This window comes from Microcebus murinus, chromosome 18, assembly GCF_040939455.1.
Source record: "Microcebus murinus isolate Inina chromosome 18, M.murinus_Inina_mat1.0, whole genome shotgun sequence".
Taxonomy (NCBI): Eukaryota; Metazoa; Chordata; class Mammalia; order Primates; family Cheirogaleidae; genus Microcebus; species Microcebus murinus.
Window position 1 is genome coordinate 31,121,012 of NC_134121.1, and position 11,044 is coordinate 31,132,055.

At 46.9% G+C, this 11,044-nt stretch overlaps 1 protein-coding gene across 3 annotated transcripts in view; it reads right to left on the reverse strand.

Moving 5' to 3' along the window:
* The window catches only part of YPEL2 (yippee like 2), a 61,127-nt gene extending 59,983 nt beyond the window's left edge, over positions 1–1,144 (reverse strand). The window contains exon 1 of one of the 3 annotated variants that reach the window (XM_012769609.3): positions 923–1,144. The gene's annotated coding sequence lies outside the window, so the exon portion shown is untranslated. Of the gene's footprint in view, positions 1–47; positions 547–922 lie in introns of those variants that run through there. The other 2 variants (XM_012769373.3, XM_012769448.3) reach the window with 2 other exon arrangements.
* Between the last annotated feature and the right edge of the window lie 9,900 nt (positions 1,145–11,044).

An 11,044-nucleotide genomic window follows, 5' to 3' on the forward strand; every position in this document is an offset into this window, starting at 1 on the left:
CGGGGGGTCAGATGCGCTTCAAGAAGAGAAAAACGGAGGACACTCACTCACTTGGCTTTGTAAACTCTCTCGCAGCTAGGAGCGAAGTCGGAGGTGGCAGTCCCCCGGACGAGAGGTCCAAAAGAGCAGGTGTCCCCCGCCCCCACGACGGGAGGAGAGCCCACCACAGCGGGAAGGATCCAGGAGGTCAGCGGCGAAGGAGGGCGAACTAGCAGCAGTGAGCGGTTGGGGCTGCCCCTCAGCGCCAGCTCCTGGGAGGTTCTCGCCGGAGAGGCCCCTACATTCCGCGGGGCAGGAGAGAACTGGCGCCCACCTCCTTGGCAAGGGCACTGGGGAGGCGCCGGGAAGCGGCCGGGCGGGAACTCGGCTGCGGTCACCTCGCCCGGGCCGAAGCAGCGCTCCTGGGAGCTCCGAGGGTCTCCGAGCGGCCGGTCTCCCAGAGACGGGGCCCCCAGGGCGGCGCCCCGGCCCCCGGTGTCTCCAGGGGAGACGCAGCGTCACGCGGGGACAGAAGCGCCCCAAGCCCCACCCTGGCCCCACGGAGTTCGAGCCCGCGGGGACCACGCCGAGGCGGCGGCGGCGGCGACCCGGTCCCCCGTCCGCTCCGCCGGACCCCGCACCCCAGCCTCGCCCCGCTGTCCGCGCGGATCCCCGGCCCGCACCGAGCGGCCCGCGCCGCCCCGGCTCCCCCGCCGCCGCCGCGGGGCCCGGCAGTGTTTGTAAACAAACCGGTCACGTGGCCCCGGCAGCCGGCTTCCCGCCCCCGGCGCCCGCGGGCCCCGCGGCTCCCCACGCGGGACCGAGGGCGCGGGCCCTCCGCGGGAGCCGGGCCGCAGGGGCCAGGAGCCGGCGTCCGGCGCCGGGACCCACAGCCCGCGCCGACAGCGCCCACGCCCCCGCGCGCGGCGCCCGGCCCGCTCACCCGGCTGCAGGCGGCCGCGTCCGGCCGGCGCCCGGCTCGGCTCCGCGGGGCTGCGCGGCGGCGAAGGGCGGCCCGGCTGGACCTCGCGCTCCCGGCTCGCTCTTAAAGCCACAGTCTCCGCCACTGCCGCGGCCGCCACTCCGCATCCCTCCGGTCGGGGCCGGGGGCTGCCCCGTGACGGACGCGCCCCCGCACCTATCCCCTCGGCTCAGCACATAGCAACACGCTGCGGGTTGGCCCGGCACGGCCGCAGCCCATCCGCGCGGAGCCAATCAGCAGAGGACGGAACTCCGCCCCCCGCTTCCCCTGCCTCCCGCCCCCCACCCTCTGCCCCGGCCGGGCTTGGGTGCGGGGAGTGCGGCGGGCGGCGGGTCCGCCCCCACTGGAGGCGACTGGCCCGGGGGGGCAAGGAGGAAGCGTGATAACCCTGGGTGGGCTCTCGGTGCCTGGGAGTAGGCTGTTTATTTGGGTTTGTGCGCAGGTTAAGGCTGGGATTCCCAGAAGCTAGGGTGTGTGTGTTGGGCGGAGGCCAAAGTAGTAATTACCCCCTTAGCCGTAAGCCATCCCTAACCCAGAGCCTAAATTACCAAAAGTGGCCCTCGAGACCCGGGGCAGTTGAATTTAATAAGATAGTGCCAGTCCCACCTGGCCCAGCCATTACCTGCTCAAAAGCTAGGCATTTCCCCTCTTCTCTCTGCCCTGCTAATAATTTCACAAGAGTTCGAGGTAGGACAGGGGCTTTCAGGGAATTGGAAGGCCCCTTATTGCTGCTGATTTTTCCAGGGTTTTGGAGGGAGATGAAGATGGTTAACCCAGGAGAACAGGATGGTCAGAGTGACCAGAGGGAAGGAGTCCACGATCTGGGTCAATGGGGTGGTGCTTTTCAAGGAAGAGAAGGTTAAAAAATAAACTCTTGGCAGTCAGGAAATCCAGGGAGGTACCAGGTGGGTGGAGTGGGGCAGTCTCCCAGCAGGAAAGCAGGTCAGTTTGATAAAGAATGCTGGCAGGGACAAGGGAAAAGAGCAGGTCCAGCCTTGTCACTCAGCCACTGGGGTTCTGCAGCTCCTCAGAGGAAACTACATGTTTCATTGTGTAGCTATCAGGATGTGAGGTGCTTCAGGAGGCAGCTGACTCCAACCTCCCTCCATACACTGGTTTGCCGGTAAACCCAGAAGGGTGGTAGGGCAGAGCCCCAGGTGGCTCAAAACTTAACCTACAACTCCACCCAGCTGTCTTTAAAATACACGTGGTCGACCAAATTGTATTCAGTTGATATACATTGCATAGTTGGGTGTGAATCCAGTCCCCAAAGTTAGTAAAAACAACAAAACACCTCAAATAAGTCACTGTCACTATCATGGCACTTATCAGCCCCTGAGGACTATGTCATTGTTCTCAATTGACTAGTTTGGAGAGTCTAAAACATTGCTTTCAGAGAAGAAAGAATCACAAACAAAAACCATTTAACATTTAATCCTTAATGGAAGAAGATGTGATAGATTCTGTAGATTAGCAAAAGCTTGCTGTCTAGCCCTGATCTGCCTCCTGGGCAAGTTTTTTGTCTCTCTAGGTCCAGGTTTCCACAGTTTAAAACAAGGAAGTTTGAAATAGGATGATCTCTCAAGTCCCTTCCAGCTCTGAAATTCTAAGTAGGGCCAGAAAGTCAAAATTGTTACAACGTTTCCGCAGTATTCTGCTGGTGAATATTTGTGTTGCCACATCACCACTTCCTAACAGTAGATGCTGCATTAGTTTAGCACCCTAAGATGTTGGTATGTTATGTAACAAGACTGGTGGCTACTGTTTCTGTTTAAATAAAAGATAATGTTAGCTGAAGAGGACTGGCCTGGTGCAGTGGTTTCAGAGGGAGCTCTGAGGACCCCTGCAGGCCTGCTGTGTGGATGCAGGGGACTGGAAGAGGCCCCCAGACCTTAGGGTGAGGAGACAGAGAGAAGCCAGCCAACAAAAAATATCTATTAAGCATGATCATGCCTCCTCCCAGTCAAAAGAGCTAAGCATTGTGAGTTGGCAAAGGAGGGAGAAGTGAAACAAATAAGTGGATGAAACAAAGTAGTAAAAGAGACTGCTCTTCTTTTCTGAATCCAAACACCTTGAATTGCTCCTCAGAATACTTACTCAGTGTCTATTATGGGCAGAATTTCCTGCTTGACTTGATGTATTCTGAAGAATCTGCTGAGCCCATGGCCTGTGCCTGCAGTCCCAGCTACTTGGGAGGCTGAGGCAAGAGGATCATTTGAGCCCAAGAGTTCCAGACCAGCCTGGGCAACATAGGGAGACCCCCATCTCAAAAAAAATAATTAAAATATATGTATATTCTGAAGAAACTACGGAGAAGAGAGAAGCCAAGGCCAATGAAGAGTTTTGAGCATAGACAGATATTTTTCCTGGAGGGCAAAAAGATGGAGAGATGTAGGGAGAGATATAAACAAATTTGTTCAGAGTCAGCCAAAATGTTTTTTATAAAAAACAAACAACAACAACAAAAAACATTGGTGGTAAAAGTTTGAGAGGTTCCTGGCTTCACAGACAGAAGAGCAGCCTGGCTTTGTCAATGGAACAGTACCCCCTGTCTCCTCTGTGAAGCCAAATTCTTCATTCCCAAATCCTTCACAGCCATTCTTTTCCAGTATTCTCTCCCACTAATCCTGTGTTCCCATTGTTACCATATCAGTGCTAATACTACTGTGAACAAGGTCGCTTTTTATGTGTTTATCTTACTCAACCTCTCAGAGCATTTGAAATAATTAACTATATCTTCCTTTCCCTCACCTCCCCCAAATCCATCAGCAGGTCCTTTCAGCTTCACTTCAAAAATATATATATATATACATCTGCCTCCACTGCTACCACCCTGGTTAGAAGCCACCAATATCCTAGAGTAAGCAACAGCCTCCTCACTGATCTCCCTGCGTTCAGTCCTTTTTCTACATAGCAGCCAGATGGTACTTCTCCAAAACAAACTCCTTATGGTGGCCCACAGGCCCTACCAACCAGGCCTGCCAACCTCTCTGGTCTTCCACCATCTGTCCCTCTCAAACTGCTGCAGTCAAGCTGGCCTTCTTTCTGTTCCTCAAAGATACCAGGCCTGTTCCTGTTCTAGGGTGTTTTTGTTTGCTGTTCCCTCCACCTGGAACACTTTGCCCTCAGAAAGGTGCCTCTTCACCTTTTTGTTCTCAGGTCAAATCTCCAGAGAGGTCTTCCTCAGCACCCCATCTTACATGCCTGGCCCCCCAATCATAACTTCTCCCAATTTATTTTCTTCCTAATACACATCACTCTCTGAAATCATCTAGTTCATTTTTGGCTGTTTGTTTGAGACAGCATCACTCTGTTATCCTGGGTAGAGTGCAGTGGCATCATCATAGCTCACTGCAACCTCCAACTCCTGGGCTCAAGCAATCCTCCTGCCTCAGCTTCTCTTCTGCCCCAGCTTCTAAGCTAGAACTACAGGCACATGCCAACACACTGGGTAATTTTTCTATTTTTTGTAGAGATGGGGTCTCGCTTTTGCTCACGGCCGGTCTTGAACTCCTGACCTCAAGCAGTCCTCCTATCTTGGCCTCCCAGAGTGCTAGGATTACAGGCCTATTTTCATTTATTTTCTGTTTCATTTCATTCCCATCCAGCTCTAAAGCATAAACTCCGTGAAAGCATCAGAGACCTTATCTGTCTTGCTTCCTGTTGTGTCTCCAGTGTCAAGAACAGTGTCTAGCACTCAACAAATAATTGTTGGTTGAGTGAATATCTGAACAAATGAATGAATATGCTTACTGTCTCATAGCTTGGTCCCAGCAATTTCTTTTACTTGGACTGTTGTTCTCTCCTTTGTCCCCCTTCCTTACCCCACTGTTCTTTCCTTTCTTCATCACATCAAAACCATTTGCATGATGATTGGGTCCAAAGATCAGATCAAGGCTGGGTGCATGGGTCCCGCCTATAATGCTAGCACTCTGGGAGGCCAAGGCTGGCGAATTGCTCAAGGTCAGGAGTTTGAAACCAGCCTGAGCAAGAGTGAGACCCTGTCTCTACTAAAAATAGAAAGAAATTAATTGGCCAACTAAAAATATATAGAAAAAATTAGCCAGGCATGGTGGCGCATGCCTGTAGTCCCAGCTACTTGGGAGGCTGAGGCAGGAGGATTGCTTGAGCCCAGGAGTTTGAGGTTGCTGTGAGCTAGGTTGACGCCACCGCACTCTAGCCGGGGCAACAAGAAACTCTGTCGGCCGGGCGCTGTGGCTCACGCCTGTAATCCTAGCTCTTTGGGAGGCCGAGGCGGGTGGATCGTTGGAGCTCAGAAGTTCAAGACCAGCCTGAGCAAGAGCCGAGACCCCGTCTCTACTAAAAATAAAAAAAAAAACAAAAAAAAAAAAACGTTAATTGGCCAACTGAAAATGGAAAAAAAAAAATAAAGGAATAAAAAAAAAAAAATTTAAAAAAAAAAAAAAAAAAAAAAAAGAAACTCTGTCTCCAAAAAAGAAACAAAGATCAGATCAAATGTTCCTTCTTCAGGGAAGTTTAGCCTAGCCTCCCCAGCAAAATCATTTTTTCCCTTTTCAGTACCCTGCAAAGCACTTTATTCATAGCTCCATTACATCACCCAACACTTCACACTCCCAATTAAGAGTTTTCTGTGATCTGTCCTATCTGCCAGTCCCTCCTGGGCTGGAACCTTATCAGATCATCCTTATGTTTTCAGCACCTGACACTCAGTAGGCCCTCCCTAAAAGTTTATATCAGGGCTGGTGCGGCGGCTCACGCCTGGAATCCTAGCTCTCTGGGAGGCCAAGGCGGGCGAATCGTTTGAGTTCAGGAGTTCGAAACCAACCTGAGCAAGAGCGAGACCCCATCTCTACTATAAATAGAAATAAATTAATTGGCCAACTAATATATATAGAAAAAATTAGCCAGGCATGGTGGTGCATGCCTATAGTCCCAGCTACTTGGGAGGCCGGGGCAGCAGGATCGCTTGAGTCCCGGTTTGAGGTTGCTATGAGCTAGGCTGATGCCACGGCACTCACTCTACCCTGGGCAACAAAGTGAGATTCTGTCTCAAAAAAAAAAAGTTTATATCTGAGTTGAATCTAGTGAGGATCCAAGCAGAAATGGATAGGGTCTGTTCTCCGAGTATACCGATTGCCACCGGATAGCAGCCTTTGTAGTAGGATAACATCAAACCTGAAACTTCAATATTCTATTATAAAAGGGGCAATCTACATTTAAAAAATCACAGTATGATAGAAACTTCCTGAAGGCTAACAGCTACAGGCTCTCACACCACCATGCCACCTGGAGAATCATCCAGCTCTGTCTGTGTGGGAGGGGGAGTTGCTCCTCCTAGGCCTCACTGTCCCCCCTGACCCCACCAGCCTGCCCCCACCAGTAAAGTCCCACAACATGACATCACCGAGGAGAGCCTGGTGCCATCTTCCCGCGGACAGATTATGGTAACAGGGCTTTGTTTCTTTATGTACAATAAATGCTTTCTCTGATCCCTGTCCAAGTCTCTCATTTTCAGTCATGAAAGTGGCTGATTATGTGCATTTCAGACTGTTAATGGAGAAAGGTTATATCTTGGCCTTTCTGAACATACCTTAACAAAACAGCTGCTACCATTTATTGAGCACATATTGTGTGCCAAGCAGTTTCTAGTCTATCCAGTTATATTTAATCCTCAAAGCAACCAGAAAGATAGATATTTTGCCCCATTTTTAAAAAGAGCTGATGCTATGGAATTTGAACCCTGATCTATCTGGCTTCAAAGCCCACTCATTCCTTTTCTTTTACACCATCAAAGAGTAAAACTGCTTACCTTCTGTTATCCTGAAATATCCCAACCACTTTTACAAACTCGCCCAAACATCAAACTACTCCACAAAGCAAAACCCCATGCCAACCTGAAAGGCCTACAAGCAAAAGTGGTGAGAGCATAACACCTCCCTTTTAACAGTAACAATAATATTTATTTGGTGCTTCCCATATTCTAGAAACTGTCTTACTGTCTCATATACTAGAAGTATCTAGTATAGATACTTCATATGCATTGTGTAATTTAATCTTCAAAACTTTATGAAGATACCACAGGTCTACATCCTTTAACCAAAGTTCCAAAATCCAAAATGTGCCCTTTTTTTGCACCCTGCCTTTGGCTCTCTTTTTGTACCACAACAATGGGTCTGGTCGTCATCTGTGGTGTATGTATTATGCTCTGTAAACCCATATCTTGCTCTTGCCCTGTAATCCTATCTTTCTCTCCTCAATAAACCTCATTTTCATGCCTGACTAAAAAAAAAAATCCAAAAATCTCTGAAAATCCAAACTTCATTTGATGGCAAACCTACTTACTGGAAGGGTAGCCAAAGTTACATGGTGGAGAGCAAGATATATATAACCCTATTGAAAGAAGTATCGAACAAGAATCCACTCTATTATAGTGCTCAACAAATATATGTTGAATGAATGAAGACAAATAAACTCCAAGATTTAAGCGAAAAAAAAGCATATTACGGAACAATTGTACAAAGTATGTCACCTTTTTTTATTTTTAAAGACAGGGTCTTGCTATGTTGCCCACGCTGGAGTGCAATGGCTATTCACAGGTGCAATCATAGTGCACTGCAGCCTCAAACTCTTGACTTAAAACGATCCTCCCTCCTCAGCCTCCTGAGTAGCTGGGACTATAGGTATGTGTCATTGCACCTGGCTGTTTTTAAATATATATTTATATAGAGTATGTACACAAGTATGCTTGAATATGTCTTTTTAAAAAAGATATTTGACATGATTTATTTTTAATGTATTTTTATTATTATATTTTTATTCTAGAGACGGGGGTCTTGTTCTTGCCCAGGCTGGTCTCAAACTCCTGAGCTCAAGCAATCCTCTTACCTCGGCCTCCTAGAGTGCTAGGATTATGGGCGTGAGCCACCGTGCGCCCGGCCTTGAATATGTCTTAACTATCACCAGGAGAATGTGCAAGAACCTGGTAACCGTGGTTGCTCCTGGGGGGAAGAATTGGAAGATTAGAGGCTAAGGAAGGAGGGAGCCTTCCATTTAGTATCATGTATATGCATTTAGTATAAAACAATAAAATTAAATCTTCTAAGGAGGAAATTAAAAAAAAAAATCCAAGACTGACTACAAAGTCCAAACTCTAAAACCCTTTGCTATAAACTGTCTTTTGGTTATGACAGATTTATTCATCTTTTTGTTCTTAATTCATTGCAGACAAACTGGACATGGGATCCTTTTTGTGGCTAGTTCCTGCAGACTTACTTATAGCATAGCATTGGTTATCACAAAATTCCATCTCAATAAATTTTTAAATGTTTTAGAGCAGTAATTTTCAAACTCAGTGGAAACCTCTCCAATTCCTGGAAAGCCGTGTAGGTGGAGTCTCTGAGGACAGAATAATTTAATAATTTAGTTCACTCTGGTTCCTTCAACCAGATCAGCTCTTTTAGCTGTGTTGCTTCTAAGTTAAAGTGAAACCATCCGTCCAATAGTAAAAAAAAGATGATGACTGTGATTCCCTCATACTCTGTGGTTCTGTTTATTTATTTATTTATTTGAGACAGAGTCTCGCTCTGTTGCCCAGGCTAGAGTGAGTGCCGTGGCGTCAGCCTAGCTCACAGCAACCTCAAACTCCTGGGCTCAAGCAATCCTGCTGCCTCAGCCTCCTGAGTAGCTGGGACTACAGCCATGCACCACCATGCCTGGCTAATTTTTTCTATATATATTAGTTGGCCAACTAATTTCTTTCTATTTATAGTAGAGACGGGGGTCTCGTTCTTGCTCAGGCTGGTTTCGAACTCCTGACCTCGAGCAATCCTCCCGCCTCGGCCTCCCAGAGTGTTAGGATTACAGGTGTGAGCCACTGCTGTGGTTCTGTATAGAGCTGTGTAGTCCTTAAGCACTCCCAAAACTTCCGATAAAGTTCCCCTCAGAGAGTGACAATAAGGAGAATCAAAACGTGCAGGAAGAGATTGAACATCTACACAAAAGGCTCACCTTGTCAGCAAGTGGGTGGCTAGAGATTTAGCCAGTTTCAGGGATTAGGGCATAATTTTTCGGCAAGAACAATTGTATATTGCTATTGTATCCAAAGCGGTAAAAGTCTCTGAGTGAAGCCATTGTATTGTATGTTGTCTGAAGAATAGCTTCATTCATTACTGAGGTATTCTCAGTAATGAAGGACGAACAGGAATGCCACAACTGGAGGGGCCTGACAGTGGCACCTCACTCACTGGTTTCTTCTCAGCATACTGTGTGGCACCTTGCAGTTAACTGTGTCCTGTTTAATGGCTTTACAGATTATGTCACAGTATTCCTTTCTCACTAAATTAATCCTCACAAAATGGACAAGGGCTTAAAAAGATTTCGGCAAAGTAACCACAAATTGAAGGTAATATTAATAATTAAAGCACTAGCAAACAAGAAAATGGTTACCTTTAATACATTTGCCAGCCTATTTGCCAGCCACATTATTCAGTAAAAGCAATAACCTTCTTGTCATATCTGATAAGATGATTTGCAAAAAAGTCTAAATTATCCACAGATGTTGTTTTAAATGGATATGCAATTTTTTGTTGTTAGGAATGCATGATCAGAAAAATTTAGAGACTCCTGGTCTAAAAATGTAACCCCTGAAGAGCAAGAATTTGCTCTAACATTGTGCAAGCAGAAAGTATCCAGCCGGAGCTACTTGCTTAATGGGTCGCCCCTACAGAGGGTATGAATGAATCCAGTGACTGTAGCCTGATGGTACTATCCTTTAAGGTTATTCAACTCATTTCTTAATTGTATCCTTGATTTTCAAATATAATTTATGGTTCTAATTTGGCTCCCCTATGTTATTTCTTACAGGTAAAGAATGCACCACCCAGTGGTAATGTCTGGTCATTGCATAATTCAGTATTCTCTTGTGAACTTGGTTGACATGGACCCATCCATCCCCAAGAGACTGCTCACCTCCATATGTCAAAACGAATTCCTAGATTTGTTAAGATGACTGATATGCAGACTGTAGAGCATGGTGACCTTCAGATTCTGCAGGTGATTTCTCCAACTCAGCACTCTCTTCTGGCAATGCTGAAACCTATTAATAAATTCTTCTACAAAAGACCCTGAGAAGCAATCTGGGCTTTGTCTCTGAAAGAAGGGAGTTTCTAGCTCTGAATTTTACTAATTCTGCAGGACTTTTAATGTTATCTTTGCTTAACAGCTTTTTCTTTGGCCTCAGTTTTTTTTTTCTTTTCTTTTTTTGACTTTCTAGAATATTGGCCTCAGTTTTTGAACAGTGTTTTTTCACTAACTCAGAAGCTTAATTGTTGCTCTGCTCTGACAGGCACTGAGGCCCAAGCTCACAACAAAGGTTTTTCAGACAACATGATAGCCAAGACAAACTGACACACAGAGCCGAGTTTCCAAAGGCTCAGAGCAGCCTCTCTGATATCCCAGCACACTACCATGGAGAGTGCTAAGTAATCGCATGGCCAGCTCTATCCATCCTTTCTGCTGCATAATCCCTCCCGTGACTGGGCTCTTCCTTCTTTGTATAAAACCGAAATAGATCCATTTCCTTTAGTCAAATGACAACATCATCTGCTGCCTTAACAACTTGGCTGACCAGTCCTTTATTTTAGCCTCACTGCCTGATTGGAATACTCCAACTCCAGCAATTTCTTGGGGTGAGGAGCAGCCTATGTAGGAAGGGTACTATTGGGGCCCCATAGAACTGGGCTGACTTTAGATCAATTAGGACTAGAGTTTTTAGCCTTGGTTATATATGAGAATCACCTGGAGAACTTTCTGAACACACCAATGGAGTGCTCTACTCCTAGGCAACTCTGACTTAATTGGTGTGGATGCATTTTAAAGCCTCCAGGTAATAAGAGCAGTCAGTGATGAGGACCATGGACTTGGGATCTTCTGTTCAAAGAGGAGGGTTTGAAGCTGACAAAATTCTCTTCTAAGCCTTCTGATCTGAAGTACCCCTCATTCATCTACACACATTCCATTTTGTTTGTTTGTTTTTAAATTTTATTTATTTATTTATTTTGAGACAGAGTCTCACTCCGTTGCCTGGGCTAGAGTGCCATGGCG